Source organism: Tamandua tetradactyla, chromosome 6, assembly GCF_023851605.1.
Source record: "Tamandua tetradactyla isolate mTamTet1 chromosome 6, mTamTet1.pri, whole genome shotgun sequence".
Taxonomy (NCBI): domain Eukaryota; kingdom Metazoa; phylum Chordata; class Mammalia; order Pilosa; family Myrmecophagidae; genus Tamandua; species Tamandua tetradactyla.
This window is the reverse complement of record NC_135332.1, coordinates 126873462-126896051: the sequence shown is the minus strand read 5'-3', so window position 1 is coordinate 126896051 and position 22590 is coordinate 126873462. Positions and strand designations below refer to the sequence as shown.

Genomic DNA, 22590 nt, shown 5'->3' with positions numbered 1-22590 from the left:
GTTTGTTGAGGGTTCTGATCATGAAAGGGTGTCAAATACCTTTTCTGTCTATTAATAATGTGTTTTTGTCCTTTATTTATTAATAAGATATATTACACTGATGTATTTTCATATGTGAAAACAACCATACATTCCCAGGATAAATCCCAGTTGGTCATGATACATGATTCTTTTTATATGTTGCTGAATCTGGTTTGCTTATATATTTTAAAGAATTTTTGTAAGTATATTCATACTATGTATTGTGTTATAGCCCCTTGGGAAAATTGTATTTGACTTTTGGAGGGCTGAGAAGCTGGGAAGGATGTGGGAAGGAGAGAGAGAAGCTGTTTATCTTGTATAAGCTGGTGTCAAGCATGGCCACTGAGGGAACCTGACAATAAGGTATGAGATGCTGAGGTAACATGACAGCGAACACCCTTATATTATTGTATTTTAATTCACTCGTGTTTGTGTGTACATGTGTGTGTGAGTGTGCTACGGTACATCTTTACTACTTCAACAGATTATGGCTCTCCCTTAGCCTTCACTTCCTGTTTGTGCAGAGACTTGCGGTCAGCCAGAGCAGAGAGATAAAGACTTTCTCATGTCGTTCTTGGACAGACACTGATCTGCACGTGTACATGTATTTCTAGTTCTAGAGGGGCAAATCAGTGCTTCTCAAAGTCAAGTATAGTCATCTTGTCCCCCATATTTTCCTTTTAAGGTCTTTTTTGGTCTCTTTTTTTTTGTCACAACTGCTCTGGCTGCCTCAGGTGGCTACACTGATAAAAACTTGCCACTAATTGTTTTAACAAATGCCTGAGGGGTCTTGATTCTCACTAAGTCAGGTCAAATGAGGGCAAGCCATGTGAATGAGGATTTTCTAGGGAATTGCCAGGCAGTTCAAATAGGGACAATTCTTTAGGAATGGGGCTTTTTATGGGAACTCCAAATGCATTCTTACCCCCTCCTTTGTCTGCTTAACTGTTGTTTTTCACAACTACCATGTTTGCTAGACTGTTGCTTTGCAAGGTTTCAGCAAATCAGGTGAAAAATGTATAATAATAAATTCTTGCATTAGCATTTGCTTATTGCAAGTTTATAAGCACCACAACTCTTGCTGTTTTTACCAAGAACCAACCATACTTTTCTTGAATAAGCACTCCTCAGATTATTCAAGCTTATATTAATTCCAGACTTCTGAAAATATATATTTGGTTTGTGTTCTCTCCGCTTTTATGGAGGAGTACATGTTGGATGCCCTTATTCTGTCACTCCAGAAACGTTTACCTCTTGTGTAAGTTTTTAAGTTTTTCTGAAAAACAACTTGATCATCTTAAAAAAATGCAATAAAAATTTTATTGTAGAGATTAAATTAGATTAGATTCAATTTTACCTTTATGTGTGTGTGTATAAAACTATATTTTATTTTAAGAATAATAATAGATAGTGGATATTTTACATATAGTGATAACTCTCATAGGTCTTTTTATAGCTAAATATTGCCTACTGACTTAGGTTTTATTGTGGGTAGTCCATAACTTTAGTCATCCAGAGAAAAATTTACCCAAATCTTGTCCATTTCACTTGTGAATCAAATGGAAACAATGTATGTGACTCCTCAACCCCTAAGTACTCCCTGTTCCTAAAATCTTAAAAGTGTTTTTCCCATAAGTTGCCTTTAGAAAATCCAATGACCAATAATAGTCTTATTTCATTTTTCAAATAAACTGCATCTAGCATAGATGACCCTTTACTTTCTAAACTTTTGAGTTCTTTATTTTTGCATGTTCTTTTATGACTTTTATTTGTCTCCTCACTCCCTCACTTTAATTCAGTTACTGCTCTCCTTACATCACTTTTTAAAAGGAATGTCTCACTGAACACTCTTGCCTTGTGTCTCTCCTTTCACATTCTATCCAACTTCTCCTGTGTAATTTAATATTCTTCTTGGCTGTGATCATTTCTATTCCCTTTACTCTCAATTACATATCCAGTCCTGACCTTTCTTATGAACACTCAATATAAATTTGAAACTGCCTGGTCTACATCTATATATGGATTATTTCTTGATGTTTTTGGAATATGTTCCTTGTACTCACCAAGATTTTTTCCAATATTACTCCTGTGCATGATATTGCCTCTTTCTGGAGTGGTTTTCTCTAATTTTTAAATATATACATTCTTTTCATCTTTCAGGTCCCCCTTTAAAGGGCAAGTCTCATGGAAGATTTTTAAATGATCTTCTCGGAGCAGTTTTCTCTATCTCATTCTATGTTATACCTTTCTTTCTGCTTCTTTCGAGAATTTTTGTTTCAAATAAATCATGTATTTCTTTTCTCCTTTTTCTCACTCCTCAACCAGAGTATAAGCTCCACGAAGGCATGGGCTAAGACTGTTTCTTTTTTTTCTTCATTTTTTTAACCTTCCTAGGATGGTGACTAGAAAAAAAAATGGTAAATTTTAAGTTGTATATATGTAACTACAAGAGAAAGTTTTAAAAAATAGTTGTATAATCAATAATTTATTGATCAATAAGTAAATATTTGGAAAAAATATTGGCTTTAGAACCAGGAAGCCTGTGTTTTCTCAAGGCCTGGTTCCCTTGTCTATTATTTAGAGTCCTCATACAATATTGGTCATTATTAGCATTCTTTTTGCCCCAAGATGCTTGAGAAACTACACATCCCTACAATATGAATGTCTCTATTTAGTAATGTCTTTCAGCTAAAAAACCTGGAGAGGTAGAATCATTAAGAGGATTTCCATAGTTTCTCCTAGCCTTATTATTATATAATCGTATCTACTCATTCACCTGAAATCTTTTTATATTGAATGTCTTCCTGATCCCTTAATTTCCATCTTCTGCATATTTATTTAGTTACAGTATTTGATGAATCCATTATTTTCCCCATTATTGCTATGGTGGCCTGGTTGTTTTATGCTTTCATCACCATTCATCTGGACTGGTTTCTGCCTTCCATTCTGCTACTCTCAAAAACATGCTTCACACAATTTCCAGTGTCATTTTCTTAAAGCATAAAAGATAACATGTTTCCAATTTCTTCTGTGATTATTTGTTGCCTTAAGATTAAAATTCATACTCCTTTAAATACTGATTGTAGGCCACCATGATATTGTACCAAACTACTTTATCATTCTTATCTCACACTGAATTATCTAAGATATTTCCAACCCAGCCTGTCTGGTGTTCACTTCTCTCAAAAGACAGTTTTGTATTATGACAAATGCTAGTAATATAGCGTGGACTTCTCTTCCTCATATCTTTTGTAACAAAAATAATACAACACTCATTGCTGTATATTCTATGTGAATCACTAGAAGTTGTCTTAATTTGTCAGGGCTGCTATAAAAAATATCACAGGCTGATTGTGTTAAACAACAAAAATATATTGTCTCATATTTTTTGAGGCTGAAAGTCCAAAATCAAGGTGTTGGCAGTGCTGTGCTTTTTCTGAAGTATCTAGTATTCTGGTAGTAGATTGCCAGCAGTGTATAACTCAATTTCTATCCCAGTCTCATGGCCTTCTTCTCCTTTATCTCCTACTACTCATTATTTCCAAATTCCTACCTATAAGGACTCCAGTCATATAGTATTATCACTGAGATCTGGGGACTGTTTGTGATTGGCGATCTGAATAGTCACACAATAAAGCATGTTTGCATATCTATGATGAGGGATGTTTGAAATGAAAATTCAAAGTCATCAGTTACCTAACTCCTCCAGTGGTCAGCAAGGATTGAAGAACTCTTTCATACTTGCCAGGAAGATACTGATGGTTAGGTATATTCACAGAATGTAGGCTGTTGTAATATCTGTCTATAAATCATAGAATAGTGGAACAAACATGGGCTTGGGATTCAAACAAAAATGTGTTTAAATTATAGCTTAATGGTTAGGAAATTGATTTAATTTCTTCATCTGCAGAAGTGTTATATTAATTTCTGCCCTATAATATTGTTTTGAGATTTAAATAATATATTATATGCAAAACAATAGTTCCATAGCTTGTATTAGATAAATGACATATGTTAATACCCTAAGACATTCCATGTACTTCCAGATGCATCTCTGGGGAAAATAATATTAACCTATAGAGTCCTGGCTTGAGCTTAATTTCTGTGAATTCAGAGATACTCTGTGCTTTATTAGTCCAGGAATATGATCCAATCTTCCTCCAATAATGTTATCAGTACTGAACACCACTGTGTGAGCCAGCAGCATCTTTCTTCTTCTCTGTCTTCTTTATATTATGTGGAAAGGTGGTATTTAGGTGAGGAATTTAGTTTTCTCCTGTGGTGAATGATAAACTGGACTTTGGAAAGTTTGTATTGGGACACTTGAGAACTACTGCTTGAGATTAAAGGTTAAAATTCCATTTTATTATACCTGGCTACTGGGTATATATAAATACTGCATATTTATGTATACATACATGCATATATAAATATACACACACATAATGAGAGAGTTACATAAAGAAAGAACAATCATATGTTTAATGTTAGCAGCTCTTTTTCTTATTTCACTTCATGCTTCATGATTTGTGGGCAATTTTGAGTAAAGAGACTTCTGCCATTGAACTCACCTTTGAAATGAGGTCTGGGTTAGGGTCGAGTATATTTTCAGGTTATTATTTGTGGATAAATTACTTCATTGCCTGAAATATGTCCACAAGGAAAACACTTCAGTATGGAATCAGAGAGCCTCCCTCTACCTATTCATAACCCTAAATTAAATGAAGTGGGGCAATGGTGTATAGAATAAATTAAATGTGAGAAAAGAAAGACAAAAGTAACCTCATAATCCAACTCTCTCATCCTTTGCATTAGATGCTGCAGTTTGCCTCTCTATTTCTCTATATTACTCAAAGTTTAATCAGGTCATGTTATCTTTCCCTCATTTCATCAAAGGGCAGTGGCCCTTCCATAATCAGTTTGTACTGTTAACTGACAAGAGCATAAATTATACTGGCTGTTTTGAGAAGAAATATGATATACTAAAGCATAATTGGTAGGCTTAGCACTTATGAGGCCAAGAACAAGCTCTTATGTGATGCTGTTATCTCTGACCCTAGAAAAGACAGTCTTACATTACAATCCCTGTTGCCCATGGCAGCTGAATGTCTTTGTAAGGCATCCTCTACCTGACCAAGATACATTGCCCTGGGCTCCATTCTCTACTTCACTGGCTTCTAAATCAAATTGTTGGGTGTTTCCACCTGGTATGATTGGTATGCTCCAGCTTCAGGAGAGACTGGAAAAGCTATTTCTGATTCCTTCCATGGGGAGATAAGACTCATAAAATTAGAGATTCCACAAATACAGGAAGGGTTACAAAAGGTACTGGCAGTGAAAAATATCATGAAAATATCTTTTACTAACAGTAATACTAGTTTAAAAACTGCCGTGTATTTATATTGCTTCATAATCATACTTTTCAATTCTTTAAAACAACTTCCAGTGTGGGGGATAGGCTCCAAGGTTTTAAGAGACCAATGCCAGAGACATAAAGACAAAGTCAGAATTCGCATCCAGATCTCTCTGGCTCTCAATGCCTCATAGTGTCCCTTAGTTTCATTTTTTTTTCCCATTCAAAGGAGAGAATTAAGCACAGCTTTTCAATTCTATAATATCTTTATGAAGGTAGCATGCTGAGAGAATTAACGTACTTTTCTTTCAATCTATAGAGAAACTTTCAATGTTTCTTCTTAGAGGTATCTAGTGCATAAAAATGAATCCTTATTCTTGTTATTCAATTGTATCTTATTGGAATAATTGGATTTCTGTGACTCTCGGTACACTTTCTTGCTAACTAATTTTCACAGCAGTATCATTCTATGTGAACTAGATGATTATTTACTGACTGATCAGAAGTTTCCTCCTTGAGCTAACACTGTTTAGGTTACATAGCAGATGTTTTTACGTTCGTAAAAACTGTTCCTCCCTGGAGGATCAAAATTTGAAAGAAAATATCACAGAACTGACGTTTATCACAGTGCATTGTAGTGCCTGAGAGAGTAAAGCATGGCTTTTCTGGGAAAGTTCAGCAGAAGTTAAAGCAGATAACCTCTATGGGATTGTCCACTTTTAGTTTAAATTACTTCTATATTAAAAAAAAAGTCCATAGAAAAACGGGCACTTCTTTGACATTGCTGAGAAATTTATAATGTCCAAGAGCAATGTATTTACTTTTGACCTTCAATTAGTCTTATGAATAGTTTACATTCTCCATTGTGAGGATTTGTATCACTGGACACATATATACTTACAAAATAAAATCAATACCCTTTATTAATACTGAAATACCTGAAATAAAGCATTACATTAAAAAATGACCATTACAGTTTTCTTCATTAAGAAATGGTTACAACATAATGTTTTTCTAGCATATAAATATTAAAATGCTTAATTTTGCATTTTACTTTATAGAATTTAGTGTGATAACCACTCATCAAACATCAGAAGTCTCATTACTTAACAGCAAAAAAAGATGCTTTATAAAATGAGGGGAATTTCATTAAATGTTGATCATCATTACTTTTTGTTAAAAAAAATAAGTACAATAGGGGCCAAATTGAAGAAAATTATAGAGTCTTGCAAATTGCTTTGCTTTACAAGTTCTCTTTAAAATAAAATATTATGACTTCCTGATACAACTAAATTATAAATTTATTTTCACACGCACTTATTTTTTATGAAAATTACATTCTAGTACTTATTTTCCTGGTCTTTCTTTTTATTAGGTTTACTGTATAACATATTTAAAACAATCATTTAAATATGTAGCTGCCTTTTTGTGATATTAAGAAGAATCAATGTGTTTAGGTGATGGTGTTCCTCTCCACTTGTACTGGTTTGCATCTGTTATATACCCCAAAAAAACCTACATTATTTTAAGCCATTCTTGTGGGGGCAGGCCTATTGTGGGTGGGCCTTTTGCTTAGGTTGTTTCCATTGAGATGTGACCCTCCCACCCAAGGTGGATCTTAATTCACTTGCTGGAGTCTCTGAGAGGATAAAAGGCAGAGACATTCTGGGGAGAGCTCAGTGAAGCTAAGACACAAATGCCCCAGGAGAAACAAGCAAGGCCCCACAGAAACCTAGAGACATTTTGGGGAGAAGGACCAGCAGATATTGCCATGGGCCTTCCCATGTGACGTCATAATTGTGCATTCGTAACCTAATAAATTTCCATTGAAAAAGCCAACCCATTTCGGTATTTTGCGTTCTGGTAGCTTTAGCAAACCAAAACCCCACTCATAAAATTTCCCATCTGATTTTCATCTGTGCGTTCTACATTGCTCAGATTAACTAATCAAAGACTGTAAAATTATATTATTCTAATTTTTTCACATTTCTTTATGTGTTAGCTGAAATTTGTGTACACAAAAGACCTTTCCTTCATCAACAGTTTTGAACACTGTACAGTAAAACTCTAAAAGGATAAATGCTCAGAAAAAAAAAGGATTTAAAAAAGGATAAATGATCCTTTTTAATGTATTTATCCACTTTCAGAATAATGAGGTAGTTCCAAAGCATTACCCAGTGTAGCCAATACATTTTTGGTACTTTTACTGACTTACACATATTTTCAGTTATTAGTCTTTCTGTTTAATTGTAACTCTGGCAAGTGGACACCCTTGCAATTTTGCTATCAGATGTTTTTTGTTTTCTGTTGTTTTGTTTGTTTGATTGATTGTTTGTTTTGCATGGGCAGGCTCTAGGAATCAAACCCAGGTCTCCGGCATGGCAGGCCATGAGCCACCATTGCTCAACCTATTGGATGTTTTTGACAAGATCTCACTAATTGTGGATAATTTGAATAATGTCCATATGCAATGAACTCGCAACACCTTTTCTTTCAAAAAGCAATATTTGGTGAGAGCATTAGTAAATATTGCCTTTACTTCCATTTTACAAGTCTTTTAGAAAACAAGTGTCAGTATTTTGTGTTACCTCATTCATCTTATTTTAATGTTTATCATAATAAAAACATGCCTAGGATCAAAATATCAAAACAGGCTTATAACCCATTTCAGTATTTTGCATTCTGGTAGCTTTAGCAAACCAAAACACCATTCATAAAATTTCCCATCTGATTTTCATCTGTGGATAAAACGTTTTTGTTTTTTGTCTCATATCACTTGAGTTCTGTAACTTACGGTTCATTTCCATAGGATATGTGCATATGGACCCATATAATATGTATTCATTTTAATGTGCAGTTTTACTTAATTTGTTTATTATTTTTATTAAACATAATAATATACAAAAACAAACATTCTTACCATATGAGCATTCCATTCTTGATATATAATCAATAACTCACAATATCATCACATAGTTGTATATTCATCATTATGATCATTTCTTAGAACATTTGCATCAATTTAGAAAAAGAAATAAAAAGAAAACAGAAAAAAATCATACATACCGTACCCCTTACCCCTCTCTTTCATTGACCACTTGCATTTCAATCTACTAAATTTATTTTAACATTTGTTCCCCCATTATTTATTTATTTTTAATCCATATGTTTTACTCATCTGTCAATAATGTAGATAAAAAGGTTTTCACAATCGCACAGTCACATTGCGAAAGCTATATCATTATATAGTCATCTTCAAGAAACATGGAACTTTCTTGGAACTTCCAAGAAACTGGAACACAGCTCTACATTTTCAGGCAGTTTCCTCCAGCCTCTCCATTACACCTTAACTAAAAAGGTGGTATCTATATAATGCAGAAGAATAACCTCCAGGATAATCTCTCAACTCTGTTTGGAATCTCTCAGCCACTGACACTTTATTTTGTCTCATTTCACTCTTCCCCCTTTTAGTCAAGAAGGTTTTCTCAATCCCTTGATGCTGAGTCTCAGCTCATTTTAGGATTTCTATCCCATGTTGCCAGGAAGGTCCACACCCCTGGGAGTCATATCCCACATAGAGAAGGGGAGGGCAGTGAGGTTGCTAGCCATGTTGGCTAAGAGAGAGAGGCAACAAAAGAGGTTCTCTTGGGGGTGACTCTTAGGCCTATTTTAAGTAGGTTTAGCCTATCCTTTGGGGGGTTAAGTTTCATATGAACAAACCCCAAGATTGGGGGCTCAGCCTATTGCTTTGGTTGTCCCCACTGCTTGTGAAAATATCAAAAATTCTCCCTTTGGGGAAGTTGGATTTTCCCCCTTTCTCACCATTCCTCCAAGGAGACTCTGAAAATACATTTTTTATTCACTGTTCAAATCACTCTGGGATTTATTGGGGCATCACTCTGGACAAACCTACAAAATCTCATGCCCTACTCAAGGTTACATGTACTATGGCATTCAATTAAGCTGTCCACAGAAGTTATATTAGGAAATGCACTAGTCAAATATAAATTTTGTACCAAGTAAACATTTTTTTGCTTTAGTCTCACACATAAATTATAGTTTTAAAATATGAATTGCCAACTATTTTCAACACCATGCAGTATTGACCTTCCTTTGTTCTTCCTCATGCAAAAAAATTTTAATTTGTACATTTAGTCACTATCATAGTACCCTCTAGCCATTCCTAGATTGTACCATCTCCGTCTTTATTATCCATCTTCCCTTCTGATTTCATTTGTGCCCCCAGGCCTCCTCCTTCTATCATTCTCACATTCAGTTTCATTCAGTGTTCTAACATTATTGCATTGCAGTTGGGTAGTATTGTACTATCCATTTCTGAATTTTTACAGTCAGTCGTGTTGCACAATCTGTATCCCTTCAGCTCCAATTACCCAATATCTACCCTACTTTTATCTCTTGGTAGTCTCTGTTACCAACTGAAATTCTCCGAGTTCATTCATGAATGTCAGTTCATCTCAGTGAGACCATACATATTTGTCCTTTTGTTTCTGGCTAATCTCACTCAGCATGTCCTTAAGGTCTATCAATGTTGTTACATACTTCATAACTTTATTCTGTCTTACAGATGCATAATATTCCATCGTATGTATGTACCACAGCTTGTTTAGTCACTCATCTGTTGATGGACATTTTGGCTGTTTCTATCTCTTGGCAGTTGTAAATAATGCTGCTATAAACACTGGTGTGCAAATGTCCATTTGTCTCGTTGCCCTCATGTCCTCTGAGTAGATACCTAGCAGTGGTATTGCCAGATCATATGGCAATTCTATACTTAGCTTCCTAAGGAACCACCAAACTATCTTCCACAGCGATTGTACCATTTGACATTCCCAGCAACAGTGGATAAGTGTGCTTCTTTCTTCACATCCTCTCCAGCACTTGTCGTTTTCTGTTTTATTGATAATGGTCATTCTGGTGGGTGTGAGATGATATCTTATTGTGGTTTTGATTTACATTTCCCTAATAGCCAGGAAAGTTGAGCATCTTTTCATGTACCTTTTGGCCATTTGTATTTTCTCTTCTGAGAAGTGTCTATTCATGTCTTTTGTCCATTTTGTAATTGGGTTGTCTGTCTTTTTGTTGTTGAATTGAGCAATCTATATATTCTGGATACTAGACTTTTATCTGATATATTGTTCCCAAATATTGTCTCCCATTGTGAAGGTTTATACTTTCTTGGCAAAGTTCTTTGATGCACAAAATTGTTTAATTTTGAGGAATTCCTATTTCTTTCCTCAGTGCTCATGCTTTGGGTGTATGGCCTAGGAGACTGCCTCCTATTATAGGATTTATAAGATATTTCCCTACATTTTCTTCTAAAAGTTTTATGGTCTTAAATCTAATGTTTAGGTCTTTGATCCATTTTGAGTTAAATTTTGTATAGGGTGTGAGATATAGATCCTCTTTCATTCTTTTGCATGTGCATATCCAGTTCTCTAGGCACCATTTATTGAGACTGTTCTGTCCCAGGTGAGTTGGCTTGACTGCCTTATCAAAGCTCAATTGTCCATAGATGAGAGAGTCTATATCTAAACACTCTATTCGATTCCATTGGTCAGTGTATCTATCTTTATGCCAGTACCATGCTGTTTTGACCACTGTAGCTTTGTAATATGCCTTAAAGTCAGGTAGCATGAGACCTCTGACTTCATTTTTCTTTCTCAGGATACTTTTAGCTATTTGGGGCACCCTGCCCTTCCAGATAAATTTGGTTATTGGCTTTTCTATTTCTGAAAAGTAAGTTTTTGAGATTTTAATTTGTATTGCATTGAATCTGTAAATCAATTTAGGTGGAATTGAAATCTTAACTCTATTTAGTCTTCCAATCCATGAACACAGTATGCCCTTCCATTTATTTAGGTCTTCTATGATTTGTTTTGACAATTTCTTGTAGTTTTCTTTGTATAGGTCTTTTGTCTCTTTAGTTAAATTTATTCCTAAATATTTTATTCTTTTGGTTGCAATTGTAAATGGAATTTTTTTCTTGATTTCCTCCTCAGATTGTTCATTACCAGTGTGTAGAAACACTTCAGATTTTTGAGTGTTGATCGTGTAACCTGCCACTTTGCTGCACTCGTTTATTAGCTCTAGTAGTTTTGCTGTGGATTTCTCAGGGTATTTGACATATAGTATCATATTTGAAAAGAGCAAGTGTTTTACTTCTTCCTTTCCAATTTTGATGACTTGTATTTCTTTTTCTTGTCTAATTGCTCTGTTGAATGACAATGGTGATAGTGGACATCCTTGCCTTGTTCCTGATCTTAGAGGGAAAGTTTTCAGTTTTTCCCCATTGAGGAAAAATATATTGGGTTTTTCATATATTCTCTTTATCATGTTGAGGAAGTTCCCGTCTATTCCTATCTTTTGAAGTGTTTTCAACAAGAAAGGATGTTGAATTTTGTCAAATGCCTTTTCTGCCTCAATCAAGATGATCATGTTTTTTCTGCTTTAATTTGTTGACATGGTGTATTACATTAATTTATTTTCTTATGTTGAACAATCCTTGCATCCTTGGGATGAATTCTACTTGGTCATGGTGTATAATTCTTTTAATGTGCTGCTAGATTTGACTTGCAAGAGTTTTGTTTAGGATTTTTGCGTCTATATTCATTAGAGCAATTGGTCTGTAGTATTCTTTTCTTGTAATCTCTTTGTTTGGCTTTGGTATAAGGATGATATTGGCTTCATAGAATGAGTCAGGTAGCTTTCCCTCCTCTTCAATTTATTTTGAAAAGTTTGAGCAGGATTTGTACTAATTTTTTCTTGAGTGTTTGGTAGAATTCACATGTGAAGCCATCTGGTCCTGGACTTTTTTTTGGGGGGGGGGGGTGCTTCTTAATGACTGTTCTAGTTTGCTAGCTGCCAGAATGCAACACACCAGAGACGGACTGGCTTTTAATAAAAGGGGATTTATTTTCTAAGTTCTTCAGAGGAAAGGCAGCTAACTTACATCTGAGGTTTTTTCTTATGTGGGAAGGCTCAGGATAATCTCTGCTGGCCTTCTCTCCAGGCCCCTGGGTTCCAACAACTTTCCCTGGAGTGATTCCTTTCTGCATCTCCAAATGCCTGGGCTGAGCTGTGAGTGCTGAGATGAGGTATGCTGAGCTGCTTGGCTGTGCTAGGTTGAGCTCTCTCATTTAAGCACCAACCAATTAACTCAAACGACATTCATTGCAGCAGGCACACCTCCTAGCCAACTGCAGATGTAATCAGCAACAGATGAGGTTCATGTACCATTGGCTCATGTCCACAGCAACAGAACTAGGCACATTCACCTGGCCAAGTTGACAATTGAATCTAACTACCACAATGACTAATTCCATTTCTTTACTTTTGATTGGTTTGTTGAGGTTGTCTACTTCTTTTCGAGTCAACGCTGGTTGTTTATGTCTTTCTAGGAAGTTGTCCATTTCATCTACATTGTTGAGTTTATTAGCATAAAGTTGTTCATAGTATCCTCTCATTACTTCCTTTATTTCTGCAGGGTCAGTGGTTAAGTCTCCTCTTCCATTTCTGATTTTATTTATTTCCCATGCTACTTTTAACAATTTTGATTTTATTTGCATGCTCCATAAAAAAAAGTTTCTTCTAATAATATATTCATACACTTATTTATTGCTATATCACCTTCACACATTGTCTATTGACTAATTGTGGTAGCATATCATAATTTAACTCAGTTAAAATACATCTCCCTCTGATCACACTGTTCCCCAAATAGTTATTTCATTAATAACTCTACAACATCAAATATTTCTTCTTCTAATTAATATAAACACTATCCTTAGACCACTAACTCTTTACAACAAATATCTTAAACATATTTCTTACTTTTTAAGAAGTTGTGTTAAACTGACTATTGAGTAAAAGGTTAACAATTAACCTACTACTCACAGGTTCCTTATATTTAGCTTAAATTTAAATGTATAATTTAATTCTGGTAGAAAAAAATATTTATCTTTGAAACTTAGCTAAGTATTAACTGATCATTTTGTGAATCTGATACCTGCACTAATTTGTGACCAAGTTTTTTATAAGCACTTTTGCTTATTTCTATATAGCTTATTTTACATTTTTTTTTCCTTCCTTTGGTCATATATTCATTATTTTGTACCATTTTATTTTCTTCTATATTTTTTTGTTTATTTTAGTGTTTCTAGGTTGATAGATCATGAAAAATGCTAAAAGAAGGAATTTTAAAGAAAAGAAAATAGGGCAGAAATGTAATTTACTCTGGAAAGAGCCATTGAGTCAGTTCTGTTTTAATTAAAAGATGTAGTACACTTTTATATCATTTTGTTTCAGTAAAATAATTTATCAAGGAAATATTTTATTATTATTACAAGTGAACTTTGCATTTTTCTACAACTCTCCATAATAATACCAATTAATACATGAATGTAAGCGCTTAAGATAGAACAATCATGAATTATACAAATGAAAGAATTATTAAAAGTTGTCATTGCTATCTGCTTAAATTTAAATTTCAAAAAATATTCCTCACATATTTTTCCATGACAGAATGCTTGATTTTTACAGCTCAGCGATCATCACTTAAATATCTAATATTTTATGAAAGTATATTGTCACTCTAAGATATCCCGTTATTTTATCATATTTAATGTATTTGGAAAGTGTATAATGTCCTATTGCAAGCATGATTTTAAAGTTCTCTGTGGACTCCTTCAGGACAAGTATTGTCATAGTTCTATGAAAGGTAAGATCATAATAAGACATTCTCTTCTCTTTACCAATACAATTGGCAGTTTAAGTAGAGAGCAAAAATCTTCTCTCCAGTTTGGTATAAACTTCCTCTTGTACCACTTTACCAGTTCTTCAGGTAGCGCATCATTTGGCTTCTGCTCATTTTCCTTCCAAAGCAAAGTCCCTATCTCATACATGAATAGAAAACAAACAAAACATAAATAATTCAAACAGTTAAAAATATTTAAAAGGACAATTATTAGTCTAAAGTCTCTAAGGAATTAGGATTTTAATGTGTTAGAATGCAATTCAGGCTTAATTTGTACAGACTTTCTGGTGATTGTAAAGTTTTAGAAGTGGGGGGTGGTCACGTTAACACTACACTGTGGGTATATTTAACAGCACTGAATTATATATGTGAATGTGGTTAAAAGGGAAAATTTTAGGTCATATATATTGCTAGAATGTAAATTAAAAGATAAAACATGGGACTGTACAACACAGTGAGCCCTGTAAACTATGGACTATAGTTATTAGTACAATTATAAAAATACGAATTATGACAAATGAACCACACTAAAGCAGGATGTCAATGACATGGTAGTATATAGGGGAAAACACACCTTAATGTAACTATGGACTGTAGTTGATAGTACAATTATAATATTTTTTCATCAACTGTAACAAAGGTGCCACCCTAATGCATAGTGCTAATAATGGAGTGGAGGTATATGGGAATGCTGTATTTCTACATGATTTTTCTGTGAACTGACAACTTCTTAAAAAAAAACTCAATTCAGTAAACTACCTTGTGGACTTCATAAGAACATACTCTATGGGAACATCTTATATAAAGGTCAACATTAATGACAAGAAGTATAATTCAATGCTGTCTTATTTTTTAAAACTATGTTCCTAACTCCAGCACTAAGTCAGATTAACAGTTCAACCCAGCGATGCTAGGAGAACTCTGCTCTCTTTCCTTTTTTTCCTTTCTGAACTTGCTACAAAGCCTGATATTATTTGGAGAAGACTTCAAGTGATATTTTTTTTCAAAGTGGTAAGGATGTCTGGACTTCTCTATAATCAGGTGATCAGATAATGACATGTAGAACCTGTTGGCATTCAGGAAGCAGCAGCACTTTTGAGATATATTTATTCTATGACCGTTCCCTTGGATTTTGTCTGAATAGCTCCTTGGAGGTCGACCAAGATGCTCTGTATGGAACAGAGGCCTGATCATAATGGGAACCAAAGGCTTCCTTTGTATCAGGAATTGATAAGTAGAGTTTATTCTGAATATTATCCCAAAATATTAACATAGTTTAAACAATATCGATCTAATAAATAAAGGAATTTCTGAGTTAGGTTTTGTGGTTCATAAAACGTATTTTTTTGACGTATGACTGGTACATTCAGAGAATAAAATAAAATATCAGAAATTACCAATCAGTAATAATCATTACTTTACAATAATATTGTGAAAGAACACTAGAATATGTGGAAAATGCTTAAGCATCTAACTAATCGATCACAAGCTACCTGTGTTAATTTTTCTCAGTCCTGTTTTTCAAGCATGGAACATAGAGAGGCCTATATATTCACATGATTGAGTGTATTGACAAAGATAGGAGATACAAATATGAAACTATAAAACAATGGTATTTTTAAAATATTGTTTAAATGTAGTTTTGTCTTCTTTAGGTTAAAAATTCTTTTTTTCAAAAGCTAGTATCACCACTGTAAACTGAAATCCATTTGTTCTTTATTCATCCATGTGTCATTTCATTTAAAGTTATTTTAATGTCTACCTGGTACAAGATAAATACACTGAATAAAAGTGTGCAGCATGGATCAAGGAATTGAAATCTTAGAGGCAACGAGAGAGAATGTATGAAGGTAGATGGGGTTATTATACTCTTGAACTGGTACTGAAAGGGAAGATAGAATGGAAGGAATATATTAAGTAAAAATAGGATAGTCGGGAGCAAAGAAAGGTAGATCTCCGCCTCAGAAAGGGACGAGAAGTGGTAAGAATAAAAGTTGGATGTTTTGTTTAGAAGACTATGTGGTGAATACTTGTAACTATTACCAGGTAAATGAAAGTTGTGCTGTTAGAAACAATATATTCATAATGGCAGCCTGCCATTCCCGATCCTCTGGGAATTCTTAGAAACATGGTGCCAGGAATTTGGTCAGTCTATAGCCTGGAATTTACAAGAGGGCTAGAGTTGAAAGACACAGGGGCAGGGAGAAGGGTACAAACAAAAGAATAGTTAAAATACTGGTCTTTGTGAGATTTAGATTTTCAGGGAGAACAAAAAAGGTTTATAGGTTGGGAAAATGGATAGTATGGCAAAGGCATAGAACTGAATAACTCATTTTGGTACAAAACAGATGCTGACTGGAATACTAGAGTTTGTGATTCCAGATATAAAGAAGAGATTATGGAACTAACAGAAGGATAAAGATTAAAAATATGGAGTCGAGGAATTAGCTGTGCAGGTGCATATATAAAGCATGTTTGAAAAGAAACAAAAGGAAACAGAATGGAAATTCAGATTAAAATTTAATATTTATAAGACTATTCTAATATTAAATATCGAATGTAAATACAACCTGAATATATTATTTTCTCCCACAAGTCCTTTACTCAAATATGACTTATATAACTGTCACGAATTATATATTGATATGTGTGTGCGTGTGTGTGTAACATAAGCTTTTAATACTGTTAACAGGGCTTTCATTATTCTGTCAGAGAAAAAGCTTCTCTGAATTAAAAATTGCCTGTGTGTGTTATAGGCATTTAATATTCCCAAATCAAAAACAGACTATTCTTTTAATTAGCCTCTTCTAGAACTTCCAAATACCAGAATCAGACTTTTTAAAGCTAAATATACTACGTGGGTAGGAACTTAAATTTTTTCTATTGGATGCTATAGTCTTCAATTCCATTCAATGTTATCAATGTATAGTTATCAATGTACATATTTTATGTTTCCTTTTAAAAATAAATATGCTAAAAATTTCAACTCTTTTTTCCAAATGCTTCTTACATGTTTGGTATTCAGAATATATTATTTATCAAAAGAATTAAATAGATGAAATGCTGAAGTATTTGAGAAGAAGGTCTATTACTGGTGCAGATTTCACATGTATTGCTGTAGCAAAAATAGAAAATATGAGCTCCAATCTGCCATCAATAATTGTCCTGCCTATTGGGTTCGAAAGCCAGATTGTAAGAAGGAAGCAGAGATGCAGAAGTACAAAACACTGTGGATCTCTATTTCTTTAGCACTCCCTTTTTTCCTTTGGCAAAATTATGTTAGTCTATAAATTTTCATTTTTGCATATGTTCAACTTGGGTTTCTGTCACTTGCAATGAGAGATTCCTGAATAATGCATGAAGTCTCATTTTAAGGAATTCCTTAGGTCTTCTTAAAGTACATACTAGAAAGTGGTGAATTCCAAGGAACAATTGTAATAAAAAGTTTAGATTTGAAGTATGCAGAGCAGGTAGCATCCCACAATCCCTACTGCCATAAGAAAACATATTCTGACCTCAGTATGTATATATTACATAAATAATATTCTTATATTTGTATATACTACTCTGTTGAAAAGTCTGCCAAATAGTTAGACAACATGTAACTTAAAATAACTTATCATTTATACAAAAGAATGAAAAAATATATGCACCAAAATGAGTAATAGCCCACATATCTACCTACTTCACAACCTAAGAAATATAATTTATGAGTATTTCAAGTTCCCTCTCTGCCTTCCTGTATTCAGTCCCTTCTAATTTATATCCCCCCCCGAAGGGGAAAGGTGCCCTGAATTTTTGGTTAATCATTTCCTTTTGTTTCTTTATGATTTCACTACATATATATGTTGTAAACATATATGCTTATATAAATACATGCACATTTATAGGTAAATTTTTCCTGTTTATGATTTTTATATAATAGAATTGTAACATGAAAGTTCGTCTATAGCTTAATTTTATCATTCAGCATTACATTTTTGAGATTCCTTTGTGAAGCTATAGGTCACTATTTTACCAGCCTTTTAGTATCCTGCTTTCTTAATAAAAAAGAAAATACACGTATTTATCTATTCAATTATTGATGAAAAATCTGGACTCAGTTTAGTATTTTCTTATTATTAAGAGTATCCTATGAATATTCTTATACATGTGTTCTTATGTATGCATGCAAATCTCAGGTGTATTCACCTAGGAATGAAATTGTTGGGAAATGGAGTATGTACATCTTCAATTCTACTAAGAAAAGACAAATTATTTTCTAAAGGGGTTGTATCAATTTACACTCCTTACCTTCAGAATGTGAGAATTCCTGCTTCTCTATTCCCTTGCCTAAAACTTGTTATTTTCCCTTAACTTTTGACAATCTGGTAAGTGTGGAATATTATCTCAGGGTGATTTTAATTTTATTTTCTCTGAATACTAATACTGCTGAGCATTATTTTCTCATATTTATGGAAAATTCATGTTCCCTTTTCTGTAAAAGACCTTCTCATACATTTTGCCTAATGTTCTATTAAATTCTCTTGTTCTTATGGATTTCAAAGCATTCTATATGTAATGTGAATACTAGTGCTTTATAATATCCTGTGCGGCAAATGTATTTTCCAACAATGTGCCTTGCCTTTTCAGGTTGTATAAGGCACTATTTGACTAAGCAAAGTTCATAATTTTTAATTGAGTTTGCTTTACGATTCTTTTAATTACTAGAGTTGTTTCTAGTCTTGTTTAAGATCTTCCCTCTCTTAGGTCATAAAGATATTCATTTACAAGAATTTCTAAAAGTCTTCAAAAATTTACTTTTCACATTTATATACTTAATCAGAAACTGATTTTATATATTGTGTTGGGGTAGAAATCTGATTTCATTTTTTCCATGAACATAAGGAGTTGTCACAGCATAATTTAAAAATAGTCCCTCTCCTCCTCACTCCCCCAATCTGCAATGCATAGCTCATCTATACAACAATTTTTAAAAAATCAGTGATGTTTCTGTTCCATTTGCCAATTTGTTTACTCTTGTGCCAAAAGCACACTATCTTTATTACTCAAATTTTATAATCACCCGATGTCAATTATGAACTCACATTCTTCTTCCTAAAGAGTTTCTTGGCTCTTCTTAACCTTTTGTATTTCATATAAATTCTGTATTTCACTGCCACATTCTCCAACCAACCTCCAAAAACAAGCTTGTTCAGATTGTGATCGGAAGTGCATTAATCTGAAGATGAATTTATCTAGAAATCACAGCTTTATAAAATCTTCCTACTAATCAACAGAATGTATTTCCCTCTTTATTTTTATTTTAATGTCTTTCAATAAATATTCAACAGTTCCCACTAAATGCTTTTCACATTTTAGTTTGATTTATTCCTGGGTTTGGTTTTTTTTTTTTGGTGTTTCTATTTTAAATTTATTTTTATTAATTTTTTAACTGTTTGTGTTACCAGTAAATAACAAATGTGATTAATTTTGTTCTGTGTGCCAAAGACTTCACTGTCTCCCCAAGTATTTTCATTGATGTTTCATCATTAGCAGAAGCCTAAGCCATGTGCATTGTGGAAAACTCGATTTCTGAGTCTTGTCAATGCAGATGTGGTAATGGGGCCACAATTCTAGACAGTTAATTATGAGCAATAGAGGAAATGTGGCACAGAACTCCCAAATAGTCTTCCTCTTAGGAAGGGTTAGTCCTTCTTCCACTTGTCTCATTCCTGTTACTTCAGACTCAAAGATCAGACCGTCAGCATCCAATGAACCATGAAGAAACCTCTGCTGGAAGCCTGCCACTGATGATGGGAGAGGGAAACAAAACTAGATGGCGCACAGCCTCTGATGCATTGTGGACCTTCCGTAGCTGCCAGTGCAGCCTGCCTATAGACTTTTTTTGAATGTCAGAAAATAAATCCTTGGCTGTAAAAACCACCGTTTTTTCAAGTTCCTATTTTTAACCCCCCAAAATAATTAACTTTACATCAATGGATTTTAGTTATCATAGTATCTGCACTTCAGAAAAATGTTTTCAGTATGATAAAGTAGAGAAAAACATATTTTGTTTTGTTTTTTTACTGCTAAATTGAAGTTATTATCAAATAATGAAAATTGGCAGACATTTTTATATAGCTACTCCACTTATTTATAAAATTACCTTAATTCATTAAAAGTACTATTAAATTGATTTAAGTCTATTCTTAGCTTAAAAAAATTGGGAACTCTGTATTTTATGCATCATTTTTCTGTAAACCCACAACTTCTCTAAATAAATTAAAAAAAAAACTTTTTTAAGAAACTTAACAAAAAGATTGAAAGCAATAAATTGCATCTTCAGAATTTCAGTAGATGATTTCCTCTGTTTTTATTATTGCTTGCATTAACTTTAAAATGCCAATAATCAAGTTGAAGCTTTACATTATTTTTTACTTCTCTTAAGGAGATGATATATTTGTTATCAGCTAGCAGCAATAGAACAGTTTTTTTGTCAAGAAACACTTGCCATTTTAAAGCTGTACAACATGAAGCATCATTATAAAATGAAGCATTCAAGTTCTGATGATCTGTTTCCTCTCTATTGACAACTAAGAATGCCTGAAGTTGTGCAGCTGTTACAGTCCCATGATGCTTGTACTTCTACCTTTCATAGAAACTACACATACTATTTCTTTTGGTATGTATAGGCTCAGAAGACAGGCGCTAAGCAATGCTCCTGTAACATTCTTTGATTTTTTTTGTTTGTTTTTTACAGAATCTGTTCTCCCTACCACTCCCTGGCTGGGAAAGGAAAATAAAAGGATGATTCATGAGGGTTAAACATTGCCAGCTGATACTTTTTACTAGCTGCAGATGGAGCAGTTTCTTTTTAAAAGCAAAGTTCAAGTCCTCACGCAAACAACAATTAGAAAAGTTAATGAGTCTCATTTTATTTAAACACTTTTAGTTTGGCTGTGAGGAAGTGAGTATGTTAGGAGACAACTGTATTTAATTAAATGTTGGTTTCACAAGTGGCCAGCTGAATATACTCAATTTGCCAGCATTAAATTTGTTTATACAGACCTTTGATCACGTATACTTCTTTTCATCTACAAGCCTTCCTGTTAGGTTTTCTATATTTAGTACTTTCCTAGGCCATTGCTTAGTTTTATTTATCCTTTCAAGATATAAGGATTGCATGTCTACTGTGTACTAAAATCAGCACAGCATTTAGCAATCAGCACTATTAGGAATATACAAAATTGATTACAGTTAAGATTTTCATAGTGTCATCAAAATATGTTTCATAGGTAAGGATAAGCATGCATTTACAGCTTTTATGAGTCTTCTGAAATTGTAATGAAATTGACTTCTAGATGTCAAATTTTGCTTTGATTAAATTGCACCTCGTTTAAGCTGACAATAATATATGATAAAATAGGTTTAGAAAGCTGTGCATAATTTTGGACTACTTGAAAATTTTCTGTATTTTAAAAGTCCAGTGAAAAATGTGGAATTAAGTTTTCTTTTAAATTAAATATATGAATATAAATATTAGTATAATAATACTTAAAATTCATTAAGGGTCACGTACAACTTGAGCTTTGTAAACACCAAGTTGCATGTAAAAGTATTCCGGTGTTCAAAGAATTTTCTTGGTAAAATTGATTTCCTAGAGGAAATGCAATAAATATTTCTTGAATAAATGAATGGAGAAAGAATCCGAGCACCAGCAATGGCAACAGGCTTTTGTAATAACCACTACAAGCCTGGGGGTTCGAGGAGGAATTGAAAGTCACCCAGGAATTCCACTGGTTGTAGATTCAAAACCATTGTTTAAGGAAGCCAAAATGTTAATGTATCTACATGTTGGCCTTGATATTATTTTATAAAGTACTTATCAAAAACCACAAAACAATGGATCAAATTTCTCTAATTAAGGAAAACATTTGTCATTTCCATAGTTTGAGACAAACAAACGTGTGTATACTTGCTTTTCCTATTTAAATATGGTTTGTTTTACAGAAGGCTTGACAGCTATGCCTTGAAATTATCTCTTGCTGTGAAAATAAGTGTATATAGACACATACACATTCATATATGTGTACACACACACATATATATATGATAACTGAGTGTGACAGAAAGTTGTTTCATTGTAAAGACGTCTCTGTTGCTCTTGGGTACTTGCCCTTGTTTATACACTGCAATATATATGTTGCTGCTCACAATTTCTGACTCACTGTGCTTGATTTACTCACTCAAGAGTCTGACATTCTCATGCTTTTCCTGGGACTTCTCCAACTGTCACAGCCCCACCCCCTCCTCCGCTGTCTCCTCTAGTCTCTAGTATTGTGATGCCTTTATTCCATTGGTCTGCCAGATTTTAAAATTCTTCCCTAATTCTACTATCTCATCCATGTGCCTACTCTAACTCTGAATGATTTCATGATAGCAGATCCTTGAATTCATCTTA

General features: G+C 33.7%; 1 long non-coding RNA gene across 1 annotated transcript in view; it reads left to right on the top strand.

Annotated features, from left to right (window-relative positions):
* LOC143686353 (uncharacterized) overlaps positions 1-20055 on the top strand; it is a 44852-nt gene extending 24797 nt beyond the window's left edge. The window contains exon 3 of the long non-coding RNA XR_013177083.1: positions 19874-20055. This is a non-coding gene — a long non-coding RNA (uncharacterized LOC143686353). The remainder of the gene's footprint in view (positions 1-19873) is intronic.
* Positions 20056-22590: the final 2535 nt, after the last annotated feature.